This window comes from Hemicordylus capensis, chromosome 3 (assembly GCF_027244095.1).
Source record: "Hemicordylus capensis ecotype Gifberg chromosome 3, rHemCap1.1.pri, whole genome shotgun sequence".
NCBI classification, from domain to species: domain Eukaryota; kingdom Metazoa; phylum Chordata; class Lepidosauria; order Squamata; family Cordylidae; genus Hemicordylus; species Hemicordylus capensis.
This window is the reverse complement of record NC_069659.1, coordinates 226,599,465-226,614,064: the sequence shown is the minus strand read 5'-3', so window position 1 is coordinate 226,614,064 and position 14,600 is coordinate 226,599,465. Positions and strand designations below refer to the sequence as shown.

Sequence of the window (14,600 nt, the reverse complement as noted above, 5' to 3'; positions counted from 1 at the left end):
TCCTTTCTTGTGGGGAGGGTCCAGAAGGTGGTGCTGGGTTCAGGACATCCACCGCCTCTCTAGGATCAGGTGACGAGGAGAGATAGAGCTGAGTATCATTTGCATATTGCTGACAACTCAGTCCAAGTCCCCGGATGGGGGGACTTGGAGACTTGATGTGTGAGCACTGCAAGATATTCCCCTCAGGGGATGAAGCCGCTCTGGGAAGAGCAGAAGGTTTCAAGTTCCCTCCCTGGCTTCTCCAAGATAGGGCTGAGAGAGAGTCCTGCCTGCAACCTTGGAGAAGCCGCTGCCAGTCTGTGAAGACAATACTGAGCTAGATAGACCAATGGTCTGACTCAGTATATGGCAGTTTCCTATGTTCCTATGACTACTGCTCGGCTCCGTGGCCATTGGCCTGTGGGGTCCTGCAGGGTTCGGTCTTGTCCCTCATGCTGTTTAACATCTACATGAAACCGCTGGGAGAAGTCATCTGGGGACTTGGACTGAGTTGTATGCAAATGACACTCAGCTCTATCTCTCCTCGTCACCTGATCCTAGAGAGGCGGTGGATGTCCTGAATCGGGGGCTGGAGGCCGTGATGGGTTGGATGTGGGCTAATAAACTGAAATTGAATCCAGACAAGACGGAGGTACTGTTGGTCAGTAGGAGAGCCAATCGGGATGAGGAGATTTTACCAGTTCTGGATGGGATTGCACTCCCCTTGAAAGAGCACGTACGCAGCTTGGGGGTACTACTGGACCTGGCTCTGCTTTTGGAAGCTCAGGTAGAGGCGGTGGCCAGGGGTGCCTTTGCACAGCTTCGGCTAGAGTGCCAGCTGTATCCCTTTCTCGAGAAGGCAAATCTGGCCACAGGTACTCATGCCTTAGTCATGTCAGGGCTGGATTACTGTAACGTGCTCTACGTGGGGCTGCCCTTGAAGAATATCCAGAAACTACAGCTAGTGCAAAATGCGGCAGCTAGGGTTTTATCTGAAGCTGCCCAGTGGGATCACATCACACCCATTCTGAAAGAGCTGCACTGGCTGCCTGTTTGTTTCCGGGTCCAATTCAAGGTGCTGGTTTTGACCTTTAAAGCCCTTAACGGTTTGGGCCCGGGATACTTGAGGGACCGCCTGCTCCCAAGGGTTGCTGCCCGCTTGACTAGGACATCTGAGGGGGCCCTGCTCCGGGTGCTGACAATAAGGGAGACTAGGTTGTCACGCACTCGGGACAGGGCCTTCTCTGTTGCTGCCCCCAGACTCTGGAATGCTCTCCTGGTGGGTTTCCGCTCCTCAGTCTCCATCACAGTTTTTAGAAAGCATGTCAAATCATGGCTTTTTACCCAGGCTTTTATGTTATTTGCTATGCTGTTGCTTCTTGTATTTTGTACTGTTTTTATGCTTGTGTTTTAATTTTTTAATTTTTTTAATCAGATTTGTTTTTATATTTTTTTAGCTCAGTGTTTTAATGTTTTTTTATACTCTTGTTTTTAAATTTTATTGTGAGCTACCTTGGGATATTCTTAATGAAAGGTGTGGTATAAATTTGACAATAAATAAAAATAAATAAAATACATGGGAAATTTTTAAAAAGAAAACATGTCGACCTTACGTATCCACAGGTCAGGGGTGGCCAGAAATTATCACGGAGATATTTCTGGCTGCCATTGTAGTAATCAGAGCCACAAAATGACCTACAAAAAACCCCATGATTTTCGGCCAATTTGGGGCAAAGTATGACTCGGGGGGAGTAGCAGAGCAAGGTAAGAAGTTCCTCCTCACGAAAATCAGTTGATTTCTGATTGATTTGGGGGCATTTTTTTGGCCAATTTGTGGCCATGGAGGGGGGGGGGTACAGTGCAACTTAGTGGGAGTGGTACAGACTGGTAAGGAGCTTTCCACCGCAAGAACAGGCTGATTTTCAGCTGTTTTTGGCCGAAGATGGCCAATTGGGAAACTAGCCCCTGTGATCCCATAGGGATCAATGCTTCAATATTTGTGGTTTCCATATCTGCAGCACAGCCATGGAACGGCACCCCTGCGAATATCGAGGTCCACCTGTGACGTGTACAGTTTATGTGTGTGCTGTCTGCAAACCCCTGCACCCATTTTTCAGTGACTGGCTACCTAGAAAGAGACTGCTACAAAGATCAGGTTGTCTTGTTGTTAACACCCACCACCACAGCCTCCCAGGAGAGCACTGGACATCTATCGACAGGGGTGTATCTAGGGTACAGCAGGCAGGGCACGTGCCCTGGGCGCCACTTGAAGGGGGCGCAAATTCTTAAAATAATTTTTTAAAAATGGCCACTAAAAACAAAATGGCCACTGCACATGCTCAAATGGCCTCTGTGAGGCCCTAGGCCATGCCAGGCCTTGCAGAGGCCACTTGAGCATGCGTGGTGGCCATTTTGTTTTCAGCAGCCATTTTTTTAAAAACCCCAATTATTTTTCAAAATGGCCACTGCACATGCTTAAATGGTCTCTGCGAGGCCTTAGAGGCCAGCGGTGGGAGAGGTAACCTTTGCAGACCCCCCTCCCACAGCCTATAGGAAGCGCCCCAAAGGGGCTACAGGTAAAAAAAATTAATTTAATATAATATAAGTCACTGTACACATATTCAGTTTGGCACTATGTACAGAGAATCAAGGCTTGTGAATACTGAGATGAAGCTTACAGGTGAAACTCGGAAAATTAGAATATCGTGCAAAAGTCCATTAATTTCAGTAATGCAAATTAAAAGGTGAAACTGATATATGAGACAGACGCATTACATGCAAAGCGAGATAAGTCAAGCCTTAATTTGTTATAATTGTGATGATCATGGCATACAGCTCATGAAAACCCCAAATCCACAATCCCAGAAAATTAGAATATTACATGGAACCAAGAAGACAAGGATTGTAGAATAGAACAATATCGGACCTCTGAAAAGTATACAGTGTACTGTGCTTGATTGGCCAGCAAACTTGCCTGACCTGACCCCATAGAGAATCTATGGGGCATTGCCAAGAGAAGGATGAGAGACATGAGACCAAACAATGCAGAAGAGCTGAAGGCCGCTAATGAAGCATCCTGGTCTTCCATAACACCTCATCAGTGCCACAGGCTGATAGCATCCATGCCACGCCGCATTGAGGCAGTAATTGCTGCAAAAGGGGCCCAAACCAAGTACTGAATACATATGCATGCTTATACTTTTCAGAGGTCCGATATTGTTCTATTCTACAATCCTTGTCTTCTTGGTTCCATGTAATATTCTAATTTTCTGTGATTGTGGATTTGGGGTTTTCATGAGCTGTACGCCATGATCATCACAATTATAACAAATTAAGGCTTGACTTATCTCGCTTTGCATGTAATGCGTCTGTCTCATATATCAGTTTCACCTTTTAATTTGCATTACTGAAATTAATGGACTTTTGCACGATATTCTAATTTTCCGAGTTTCACCTGAATGAGCTAGGGTTGTATTTATTTGCTCTTACTTTGCTTCTTATGATAAGTGAGTTAAATGTGGTGTCTTAATAATATGGTTATTAATGGTGAGTCTGTCTTTGAATCAGTGTGAAATCCTTAATATTAAGGCCCACTGGGAGTTTCTTGCTCTCTTTCTCTCATTTTAACTGTCTTTCTGAAAGACTAGAATATATTCCAAGCAGTGACACAGTTTATTCTGCATATCCTTTAATTATTTTCAGAGTATCTGGGAAAAGCCAAATTATCCAATTATTTTTAAAACTTATGTAATTGTGATGCTACAATGCATAGTACAGAATTAGATAGGCACTTCTGTTTAGTTTTCCAAGTATACCTCCACATAGTATTTGGGTATTTCATGAGCCCCAGCATACTGAAATTTGTAGTTTTCCAGCAATTTTTGGTCTGGCTATGTCCACTGCTAAATAGTTTTTGGAATTTTAAAAGATTAGCGAGCTTGACTTATATTTTTCAGCTGATATTATAGTAAAGTCATCTGAAAGGTGGGTGTCAGATGCTTGGACAGGGGGTGCAATTTCAGTGCTTGCCCTAGGCGCTATTTTCCCTAGATATGCCTCTGGCCATCGACTAGACAGAGGACAACCGGGCAGAATTTTTTAAAATTCTTACGGACACCCACCAAATCACCCCTTTCCCCAAAACTATAGTGAATTTTAAAAGAAAAAATTCCAACAAGATAGTGTTTCAGTCCCACCAGCTAGAGTATATGCTCCTATTCCTGTGGCTACCACTGTTCCCCCCCCCCATAACAGGGGCAAGGGGCTAACATTTAAGTAGATTCAAGAATTGTATTCTGAGGATTTAGAAAGAAATGACCACATAGTTGAGCAATTTGTGAGAGGGAAAAGAAGGCCCAAACATGCCCCAGTTGTTTTCAAAAAACTCAAGCATGTGGATCTAGTAATGATTTTCATAGCCCGAATAAAGCACCCCTAGAGGGCTTTAAAAGAATGTGTGTATGTGTTTTTCCCCCTTACCTGAAAAATAGCAAACAGCATCCTATAATTTGATGCAATCAATTTTATTTTACAACTGAAAAACATAAAGACATTAAAATTTGAGCCAGCTAGATTTTCTTTGTTTTTTAGAAACCTGGCGATAAGTGCTAGGTGACAGAGACACACCACTCTCGTTTTTAGATATCCTAAAGCACTCTGGTGGTATGATTTCCTGCTACAGAAGTTGGAACATTTCTTTCAGCCATGGCCCTCCTAAAAACATCGCAGCCTCTAGAGAAGCGGTTGGGTGGCAGATTGTGAACTTGAGTGATCGCTTTGACCAGATCCAGTATGTTGGAGCCACCAAAGGTTTCGTCCTTGTACACAAAGGTGCCCTTCTCATCCCACAAAGAAACATCTATGTTCTGCTTCAGCTTGATTAATATAATTTTTGCTGAGTATTCAGACCTTGCAGACAAACTATCCAAGGCCTCTTGGAAGAAGGCAACAGATTTTGGAGGAACTTCAGCAGAGGCCTGCTCAGACTGGGGCCGAAACAGGTTTAGTTGTCTCTTCTCTGCTTCTCCTTGCTTCACATGGGTTAAACATTTTTGAAGTAGGGTCTCATCAAGTTCAACTTTTTCATATCCAGTTAAACCAGACCTCTAAACAACCCCTTGCATGTCAGCGTCTGAAGTGTAGATTGCAGCTGTTCTGAGGTTTTTCCTCCTTGGGAGGGGGCTCTTTTAACTTCTAGCTGGTGCTTAGGGACCAAGAACATCTTTTCAGCATATTCCATTATTGGTTTGTTAAAAGGCCTGTTATCAGAGGGATGGTGAAGATTAACAGCAGAGCAAGAAACTCCCCAGATTGTTTGAGCAGAAGCTTCTTCTTAGAAACACATGCTTGTTACTCAGGCTTTTAATTAAGCTGCACCTTTCCCTTAGTATAAGCACACTTGCCGAGGGGACAAAGGAATGTTCCCTTTTAAGGTGTTCAATGCAATAACTGATATGGCTGCGATAAAATCATCAGAAACTGCACACAGAATGGCCTTCCTCTAGCATGGAGGAGCCTTAATAAGACGTTTTAACAACAACAAAAAATATTTATATACTACTTTTCAACAGAAGTTTCCAAAGCGGTTTACATAGAGAAATAATAAATAAATAAGATTTTTGGGGATTCCTGTCCCCAAAGGGCTCACAATCTCATAATTTAAGAGGGTGAGATTTTGCTTTATAGTTAGACATGTTGCCCTGCAGAAGGGTAGGCTGCAATGTGTGACCAAAGGTTAAAGGGAAGGCCATTTGTATCACGCCTGTGCTTTTTAAATGGTGTTAGGGGTGTGCATGAACAAAAATTGTAGTTTTGTTTGAATTCAAATCAAACTGAATACAAACAAACTGGTTCGGTCGAACCAAATGGCTGGTCCAGTTTGTTTGACCAAACCAGTTCTGTGGTTCAAGTGGCTATAGTTGTAAAGGGAATCCAGTGAGGGGTGGGGGAATCCTCTAAGGGGCAGCCGGGGGGCAGTGAGAGAAGTAGTTTAAAGTTCTTACCAGCCCAGCATGGCTGTCAGCACCGCCACCTGCCACAGGCCAAGCATGAGTTGATCCCTCTTTAGCAGCTAGCAAGCTGCCTTTGTGATGCGGTCCCAGCCTCCACAGTTACATGGAGGCCATTTGCATGGCCTCTGCACATCCACAGATGCCATTTGTGTGACACTAATGGCATCTGCATATCCGCTGTGGCTGGAACTGTGCCATAACAGTGTGGGCAGCTTGCTAAAGAGTAGTATTTTGTACAAAATGATTGGGGGTGGGGGGTAGTTTTACCCCTTGATATCAGAAAAGCAGTTATCGGTGTTTTAGGCCTCTGTGTAATGACAAAGTCATCTGCAGGAACACAAAACACACCCTTAATAGTACATTAGATCAGCAAAATTTAACACACGCACACATACACACAAGTGATCCTCACCTTCATCACTGCTCTGGCTCTGGCTTTTCTCCATCTCAGGGGTCTGTTACTTATCATTGTGTGCAAATGAACAGAGAAGACATGTTTTCATTAGGGCTTGCTCAGACATGCTTAGCATCACAGAGCCATTTTTAGCATGGAACTTGGCCATGGAGCACTGCCACATTTATACCAAGACTCTGGACTGCATAGAATATGCTTGTGGAAAACAAAAAAACCCTATGGCAACACTACAGAACTATTACAGAAAATGGAACATAATATCATTCCTCTCCTGACATCTCTAGAACTAGGCAGCATAGAAGATGGTGAGAACATTTTCAGGGCCATGGTAGAGACTGAATTTATGGATGGAAAAATCAACAAAGGCCAGATTTTAACCATATTTCTACTTGGGACCCTGTTTACACACACACACACGGTTACAGCCACCTGTGACCAGAGAGAACAGGTCACAGATGGCCCTTCTTATTTTAGTTTACATTGTGGAAACTAAATCTGCCTGGATCCTTGAGCATGCAGGCTAGGTAAGTTTATTTATTTATTACACATATTTAATTAAGACCCATGCATAAAGTACCCTACTTTTATGTATGTATGTATGTATGTATGTATGTATGTATTTATTTATTTATTTGAGGAAAAATACTTTGCTGAGAGCTGGTTTCAGGTCATGACAATCAGAATGCTGCAAATCTTCAATTAACAATTGAAAATGTGTTACCTCCTATTTCAAGTGTAAAATATTTATTCATTCATTCATTTATTCATTCATTCATTCATTTAAAATATCTTTTAAAAAAAGAATTAAAATGCCTGTGACTTAATTTTCAAAAGGCTGTCAAGGATGGGATTCAAACCCCTATGTGCACAGCTCAAAGGAATAGCACTCCTTCATCTTACCATTTAGCCACCTTGCCTAATTACCTAACAAGTGCTGTGCAATGGAGAAAAAACTCCCACAAAATGGTGGCCTTATCACTGTTAGCAGTGTCTATGTAATGTAGAATGGCCTTAATCACTCAGCTAGCAATGACTGTGTAATGCAGAAACTGCCCACATGATGTCAGCAAAGTACAAATCTATATTTACATAAAGTGAGGGAAACCGTTTCACATGCAAAGAACCCCCCCCCCCCTTTTCTCAGACCAACATAAAAGCTTTTTCTGAGCTACTATGAGAAAGAAAAGGAGTTAAATATAACTTTTCCACATTTGAATCCCCACCTGCACAGTCGAGTAATAAGACTTGTGAGATTTCTTCAAACTAGGGAAATGAATTGTGAATTAATACAAGCTGTGGTTATGGAGAGAACAAAAAAGCCTCATCAGTTTGGAATTTAAAAAAAAAAAACCCCACACGAAAATTTAAACTAGCAAAAATAAACACAGGATCTCTTCACTTTGGGATAATTTAAAACCACATGGCCTAAGTTGCAGACCTAAAATTTAAACTAGCAAAAATAAAAATAAAAAACAAGAGATTTTATTTGGGGTAAACTTTGAAAGTTTTAAAAACCACATCATTTTGGTTGGGGAAAGCCACTCTTAAAATCCACCCCCATTTAAATTTCAAAGAAGGGAACTATTTAAATTAATACAGATAGTAGTCAAGTAGACAGCAGAAAATATTTCTATAAAAGAACTATTTCGAACAGAAGAAAATACTGTGGGTTAGATCAGAAGAATTTGCTAAGAAAGGTACACACAGAATCCAAAGGTCTGCTTGCTTCTGGAGGTCCAGAAGAGGGAAATAGGAAGACTTCCTGTCCCACCATATATTTTCAAGCACCTTTAGCCTAGGCTCCACATGACCTGGATTGGGTTTTCTGATTGGCTGTTAAACCCCCCTCCACACACACACACACACCCCTTCAAGCAAGCTAGAGAGTCTTTCCTAAGACCTTTTGCTGGAGAGCATGATGAGATTATGCCTCATCTCATCAGCATCCTAGAGCAGTCTAACTCCTCTAGGACCACGCCTTCTGTAAATAAAACAGTCAGAGCTGCTTCTTCCCACCCCCCAAATAAAAACATGTTTTATTTATAATGTTGGCATGTTTTAAAGAAATATTGAACACCAGCTTAAACCGCACAGAGCATCTGTGTGCTAGTACTTGATTGCTCCCCTCACCCTCTGTCACAGCTCCCTTCACCTCAGAGATCTTTCCACCCTCACTTGAGCCGCACTCATGCTCCTCCTCCTCTACCTGGTTGCTTCCATCCCCCTCACCCCTCTTGCTCACTACATCCCATTGCTCCACCACCCTCACCTCTCTTGGTTGCAGCTGCAGCATTGTGGCGCCTATTGGACAAGCTGCAGCCCCCATCCCCAGAGACCTCCCCACCCTCACCCGAGCCCTGCTCCAGCTCCTCCCCACAGGAGCAGCAGCAGCAGTGGTTGACCAGGCCCTTCCTCACTGCCACCACCGCCATGACCGCTCATTCCCCTCAGGCCGCTGGCAGGCCTGGGCCCGTCCCTTGCCTGCCTCCCTCCCTCCGCCAATGGCCTTGGTAGCCCCAAACAGCAGCAGTGGTTGACTGGGCCCCTCCTTGCTGCCAATAGGTGCCGCCATAGCTGCTCATTCCCCTCAGGCCACTGACAGGCTCAGGCCCCCGTCCCTTGCCCTCCCTTCTTTCTCTCTTCCCCTCCCTTCTTTTTCTCACTTTCTCTCTTCTCTACTCGCTCTTCCACTTTGTCTTTTGTCCCCTCCCTTCTCTCTCTCTATCTCTCGCCCTGAGTTAACAGATCTTGTCCATCTTGCATTGTTGTGTGAATTAGATGAGGAAGGAAAATGTTTTTAAAAGAAAGAAGCCCTGCTACTTGCCCTAACAAAAATTCTAGGTCACCAGTGGCTACCAGGCAAGTGCTAAAAGACAAGAATGGTCTAGATCAGTGTTTCTCAACCTTTTTGGACTCAAGGACCGCTAAATCATTTGTGCAGAGTGTCAAGGACCGCTACATTCTTTGTGTGCAGTTTCCCGGACCAGCAGTTAGTAGAGGGGTTTCAAGTTTAATTTTATTTTATATATCTTAGACTTTATACCGGTCCAAGACTTGCATCTACTTGCAATTAACTTGCAATTAAAATAATGTCATAAAATAAAATTGGTTAAACAATAAACTATTTTATTTACATACTATTTACACAAGAAATTAATTAAGAAATTAAATAATGTCATAAAATAAAATTTGTTAAACAATAAACTGTATTTTATTTACATACTATTTACATATCAAAATGCACACAATGTTAATGTGAACATTATATTCAAATATTTTAGGAGCAGAGGAAGAAGTCTGATAATGAGATATTCAAAATAAAACCTTGGTATGAAAACCAACAATATTCTTCCTTTCCATGTAGCCATAAATAAGAGCCATGTCTGCTTACTGGAAAGTATGCATTCCCAAATTCCAAGGAGACTCTTAGTACATGCATATAAAAAAAGAATCATTAAAATAGAACACATTCAAGCACTATTTGAATGCTTGCATTACTTTCTCCCAAAAGCAATATTGGGGCTGTATTTGTGAATGGCAAAGAGATGACAAACTTTTGGTACTTCTGCAACAAGACAGTGGTAGAAAGGGTGTTCTCCAAAGCCATCCTCAAGCAAGCAGATCTTTCCCAGTCAGTACTACTTGATCCTCCATTTCTTCATATCTAGCAAGCTCCTTTATGAGGCGCAGCAGGTCGGCGCAGCCCTCAGACCGCGCGGCTCGGAGATGGAACGGGGCCATTTTCGCGGGGGGCGGATGGGATGGGATCCGGGGACTGCCTCTGTTTGCAGGCCAGTGCTTCTGTGCAGCATCCCAACTCTGTGGCCATGCACAGCACTGCTGGCTTATTTAAGCCCACGTAACGTGGGACTGCAAAAGAAAAGTTGCAGGAGACTCAGAGTTGTAGCGGAAGAAGAGGGAAGCGAGGCGTCGCCAAAACAGAGAAAGGGCTGGAACAGAAGAAGCGGCTAGGAGGAGTAAGAGCGAGCGAGGGCGGGCGAAAGGGAGAGGCTAGCAGGTCGGAGTGGGGTTTGAGGGCAGAGAGGCGAGGGAGCAACAAGAGGCAGGGATTGGGCAGGGCCGAGGGAGGAAAGCCCGCAAAGAGCGGAGTCAGGGTGAGGAGTCTGCGCCAGGGAAAGCCAGATTAAGGAGTGGCACTTTGGGAGCAACTTTTGTCGAGTGCTGAGCGAAGAAACTTGGAACAGGGCCATTTTCCCGGGGGGGGGGATGGGATGGGATCCGGGGACTGCCTCCGTTTGCAGGTCAGTGTTTCTGTGCAGCATCCCAACTCTGTGGCCATGCACAGCACTACTGGCTTATTTATCCTCAATGCTCTGCTCTCCACTCCCTCGCGTGAGTCCCCGATAGTTGAAGAGCAGGAGAAGCAGTCGACGGCGGCGGCACAGGCACAGTCAGGCACCAAGCATCCCCCTGGCAGCACAGAGGGAAAAAAACCGCAATCTCAGTGGCAGCTTCTTCAAGTAGTTTTGGGCCGATTTGGCCCGTCTTCGGCCATGTGGGGGCGGCGGCGGCAGCTTCTTTGGCCTGAAATTGGGCCTTTGTGGGGGCAGCTGGGCGGCGGCTGCAGCCGCGGCAGTTGTTTGGGGCAGGCAGTAGTTTGGGCCTATTTCGCCGTCTTCGGTCGTGTGGGGGCGGCGGCGGCTTCTTTAGCTTCTGTGGGGGCAGCTGGGTGGGCGGTCGGTGGCGGCGGCAGTCTGGGCCGATTTGGGCCCAGACTGCCGATTCTGGGCCTTGATCTGGCCATGTGGGCGACAAGCGAGAAAGCGGCAGGGAGGGGTAAGTAAACCCTCCCGCCCTCCTAAATATACCCCCCCCTGCAGTTGGTCAAAGCAAACACTCACAGCCTCAGCACCTCACTTATTTTTAGCCCAGTAAGTTTAAGCAGCTCACCTTCAAAGATCTCAAAAAACCACCTTCCAGCAACCACCCAATTTCTCCACTCACTCACTCACTGACTGGGCTATCTTCCCGCCTCGGCACAAGCCCCGCCCCTGCTCCACCCCTATTGGCCACTGACGTTCCAGGAGCCTCGGAATTTCCGGGGAGAGAAAAACTTTTACAGCGGAGAGAAAAGCGGATAGAAAAACAAGCGTATTCAGTTTGGAGCCCTGCCTTCCTAGTCGCGGACCGGCACTCAAGCCTCCGCGGACCGCTGCCGGTCCGCGGACCAGCTGTTGAGAAACACTGGTCTAGATAAGCCATGTAAGGAAACTGGACTGCATGCAATATTTCCTTCTAAATATTCCTTGTGCCCTAAACCATGTGTTGCACTCAGGGATTTAAAGTGCATTGTGGAACTTCTATAATCTCCAAAAATAATCATGATGTAATAGGTGCATGCACTTTTCTGGATTGTGGCCTGGATAATAAATTAGCAGTTAATATGAGTGTAGATGGCCATGACTGACATTCAAAAAGATATTTGAATATACGTCTCATACAACAAACAGGAAAATGTACAAGGTTATATCAGTAACTGGGCACAGATATGTGAAGTGAAGGAAATGGGCCACAGTAAGAGCTCTTACTATGTTCCATCAAATTACCCATTTAGTTGCTATAATCATTTGCTCCTCAGCAGTGAACTCCTTGAGTCTACTCAAGCTGCTTTCTCATTTGTCCCTTTGCTTTGCATCACCAATATTGATTCCTGTTTGTTCTTGAATCGGTCTAATGCTGATTATTTCTGAACTTCCTGTCTCAAGTGCCTGGATTAGTATTTATTTTAGTCTATTCACATGTCATGGTAGTGAGTTTTTCAAATCCATAAATTATCTTCTTGTATAAAGACAAATAGGCTTCTTATTTTAGCAGCAGTTATGAGATGAACAAAATGGCTGTTCACATTTCATTGCTAATGTAGCATTAGCTTCCACCACTGTCTTCCCCTTGACCTCTAATTGTCTTAAATGCTTCTTTCATTTTAGGACTGCCGTTTTCCACCCCTGATGGAAGCTTTGTACCTTTTATAGCTTCATGATAGGCAGAATTTCATCAGGTACAACATATTTGCATCTGGCTGGGGAAAGCTGTACCTGTTGGTTCCTGCTTCTCACACTAGTGATGTTGGACGTTTGGAAATAAATCTTGTAATTTGGAAGTCTCTCATTCCCCTAGTCTGCGGGCTCTCTACTTGAGAAAATACATCGTGGACCTTTTCAGGGGCCCTTTCATCTTGGTTTACTTCAAATGTCCCAAGGCTAGCCCTTTGGATTGAAAACAGGTGTCGAGGCTAAGCTCTGATGATTCCTGGCACAAATTAAGCCCCGAGTCATTCACTTTCCTGACAGACCCCAAAGGCTGAAAGTTTTGAAGAGAAGGCCCTGCGTGAAATACAGCAGCAACTCAACCTCTGAACAGTAGGGACGTGCACGGAACCAGTTACGGGTACTCCCAGGAGGGTGGGGGAGGGCGTTCTTTAAGGGGCAGGGGAGGCGCTGCGCTCTTCCCCCGCTGGCGCTCTCACAAAAAGCGGGCATGTGGGGCTGATGCACCTCCCTGCAGCCCTGGTCAGCATCACCACACAAATGGCCGACATGCATGTGCACACCGGTTGACAGAATGAAGCGCTAAGTGGTTGGCGGAATGGAGCACGTAGCATGGAGTCCCAAATGGCTCTGTGTACATCCCTACTGGACAGTGCTGGCCCATGACATTTTTCTGCCTGAAGTACAGCACCTGACCTCTTCCATCCCCCCAGCCCACCTTCCTTCTTTCCTATTAAACAACACTCCTGGTTTCTTAATTCTTTCAAATCTCATCCCCTTTAGAACCAACCAGCTGGAAGGGCCTTTTGAGGCCCTCCAGTTTCTGTCTGAAGACCTCTAGAGAAGAAGAGCCCATCACTGTATGAGCCAGACTGTTCCACTGCCACACTGTTAGGAAATTCTTCTTACTATCTAGCCCTTGCTTCCTTTTGGAAATATGAAATACGTTGTGGTACCATTTCACTTCTCTTCTTTTGCAGGTCATGGAAGGTGTGTGCTGGGAGGGTTGCCACACCACTCCTGAAAAACTGGGCCAGAATCTATTGGCTAAAGGGGCCTGCTTCCACCTGTTCCATAGCAAGACTGGACTTGTAAATGAAAGCCTTATTCACACCTTCTTCTTGAATTCTTAACAAACGTCACTCCTGCATCTGGTCCATTTGAAAATGCCCCCATAATCACAAGGGCTAGAAACTTGCTTTTGGAAGAAAAAAATTAAAGCTGAGATTCTCAAGACTTTACTGGAGTTATCTCATTCTAAGTTCGAGGGCATATTCTACAGTGAACATTTCCAGTGTCTGGACCACCTGATTAAATTCACCTACCCTGGAACATTAATTGCCATTGAAATCCGTGTTATTTCTTCTTCCTTCAGATGTTTGCCTATATTTTAGATCAGTGCTGTGCTCTAGATTCTTCAGGTGACACTGAAGCATCACAGCTGCTATCTTGTTACATGTGCCAATGCCCTACTTTTTGACCCTTGGTTTTGTGAGATTGTACTGTTTTGAAATTGAACTAAGCCCTTGTGCATTTTTCAAAATAAATAAAAACATGTGGGTATATTAACCTAATTCTAGCACTTGCTTTCCATATACTCAGATGACCTCCATCTACCACAAAACACATGACCTTGTGACATGAGAACATGGCATCCTCATAGGGCTTGTAGTGGCAAAAAGGGGCAGAAATCATGCTAGCCTTTTCTGCAGAAAATATGGGAATGCAAACGATGCTCTTTGTAAGAACATTTATGCTAAACAATCTAAGCTAATAGGAGATTCATCAGTGATCTTGTTTGCATTAGTTACCAAGATCTGAAAGGATGAAATAACTGGCCTACCTCTTGGTTACCCAATCAGTATTGCTGAAGAAGAGTGGCACTCTACTCTCCTTCTCCACACTTCCTCTTCTGCTCTCTTCTCTTGGCTTTTTAAAAGTCAGAAGCAGGAGAGGAAAAGAGAGGAGACAGCAAAGATGACAATGATGGTTTGGAGGAAGTGGCTGGCCAGTAGAGGCAGCCAATGGGCAATTTGCTGCCTTTGCTAATCAACTGCCCCAGGCAGCTGCCTACTCAGCCTTATTAGCAGCCCGGATGTGAGCGAGGGAGAGGTGCAGGGAAGAGGCTGGGATGGTTTTCTCTCCTTTTTGCCTGTCTAGCTGCTCAACAGTGCCCACTCAGATGCA

The 14,600-nt window shown here is 44.6% G+C and overlaps 3 long non-coding RNA genes across 11 annotated transcripts in view; 1 reads left to right on the top strand and 2 right to left on the bottom strand.

The window, feature by feature from the left end:
- Positions 1 to 13,982, top strand: part of LOC128351643 (uncharacterized) — a 115,207-nt gene extending 101,225 nt beyond the window's left edge. For all 8 annotated transcript variants that reach the window (XR_008319936.1, XR_008319934.1, XR_008319933.1 and 5 more), the window contains exons 4-5: positions 12,354 to 12,424; positions 13,394 to 13,982. This is a non-coding gene — a long non-coding RNA (uncharacterized LOC128351643). The remainder of the gene's footprint in view (positions 1 to 12,353; positions 12,425 to 13,393) is intronic.
- Positions 4,493 to 8,637, bottom strand: LOC128351646 (uncharacterized). The gene is made up of 3 exons (XR_008319943.1): positions 8,111 to 8,637; positions 6,403 to 6,445; positions 4,493 to 5,237 (listed from the first exon to the last, which is right to left on the bottom strand). It is a non-coding gene; the product is annotated as an uncharacterized LOC128351646 (long non-coding RNA).
- On the bottom strand, positions 9,511 to 11,614 carry LOC128351644 (uncharacterized). 2 transcript variants are annotated; one of them, XR_008319941.1, is made up of 2 exons: positions 11,317 to 11,614; positions 9,511 to 10,836 (listed from the first exon to the last, which is right to left on the bottom strand). It is a non-coding gene; the product is annotated as an uncharacterized LOC128351644 (long non-coding RNA). The 2 variants fall into 2 exon arrangements; XR_008319940.1 differs by having other exon boundaries at positions 9,511 to 10,275.
- Positions 13,983 to 14,600: the final 618 nt, after the last annotated feature.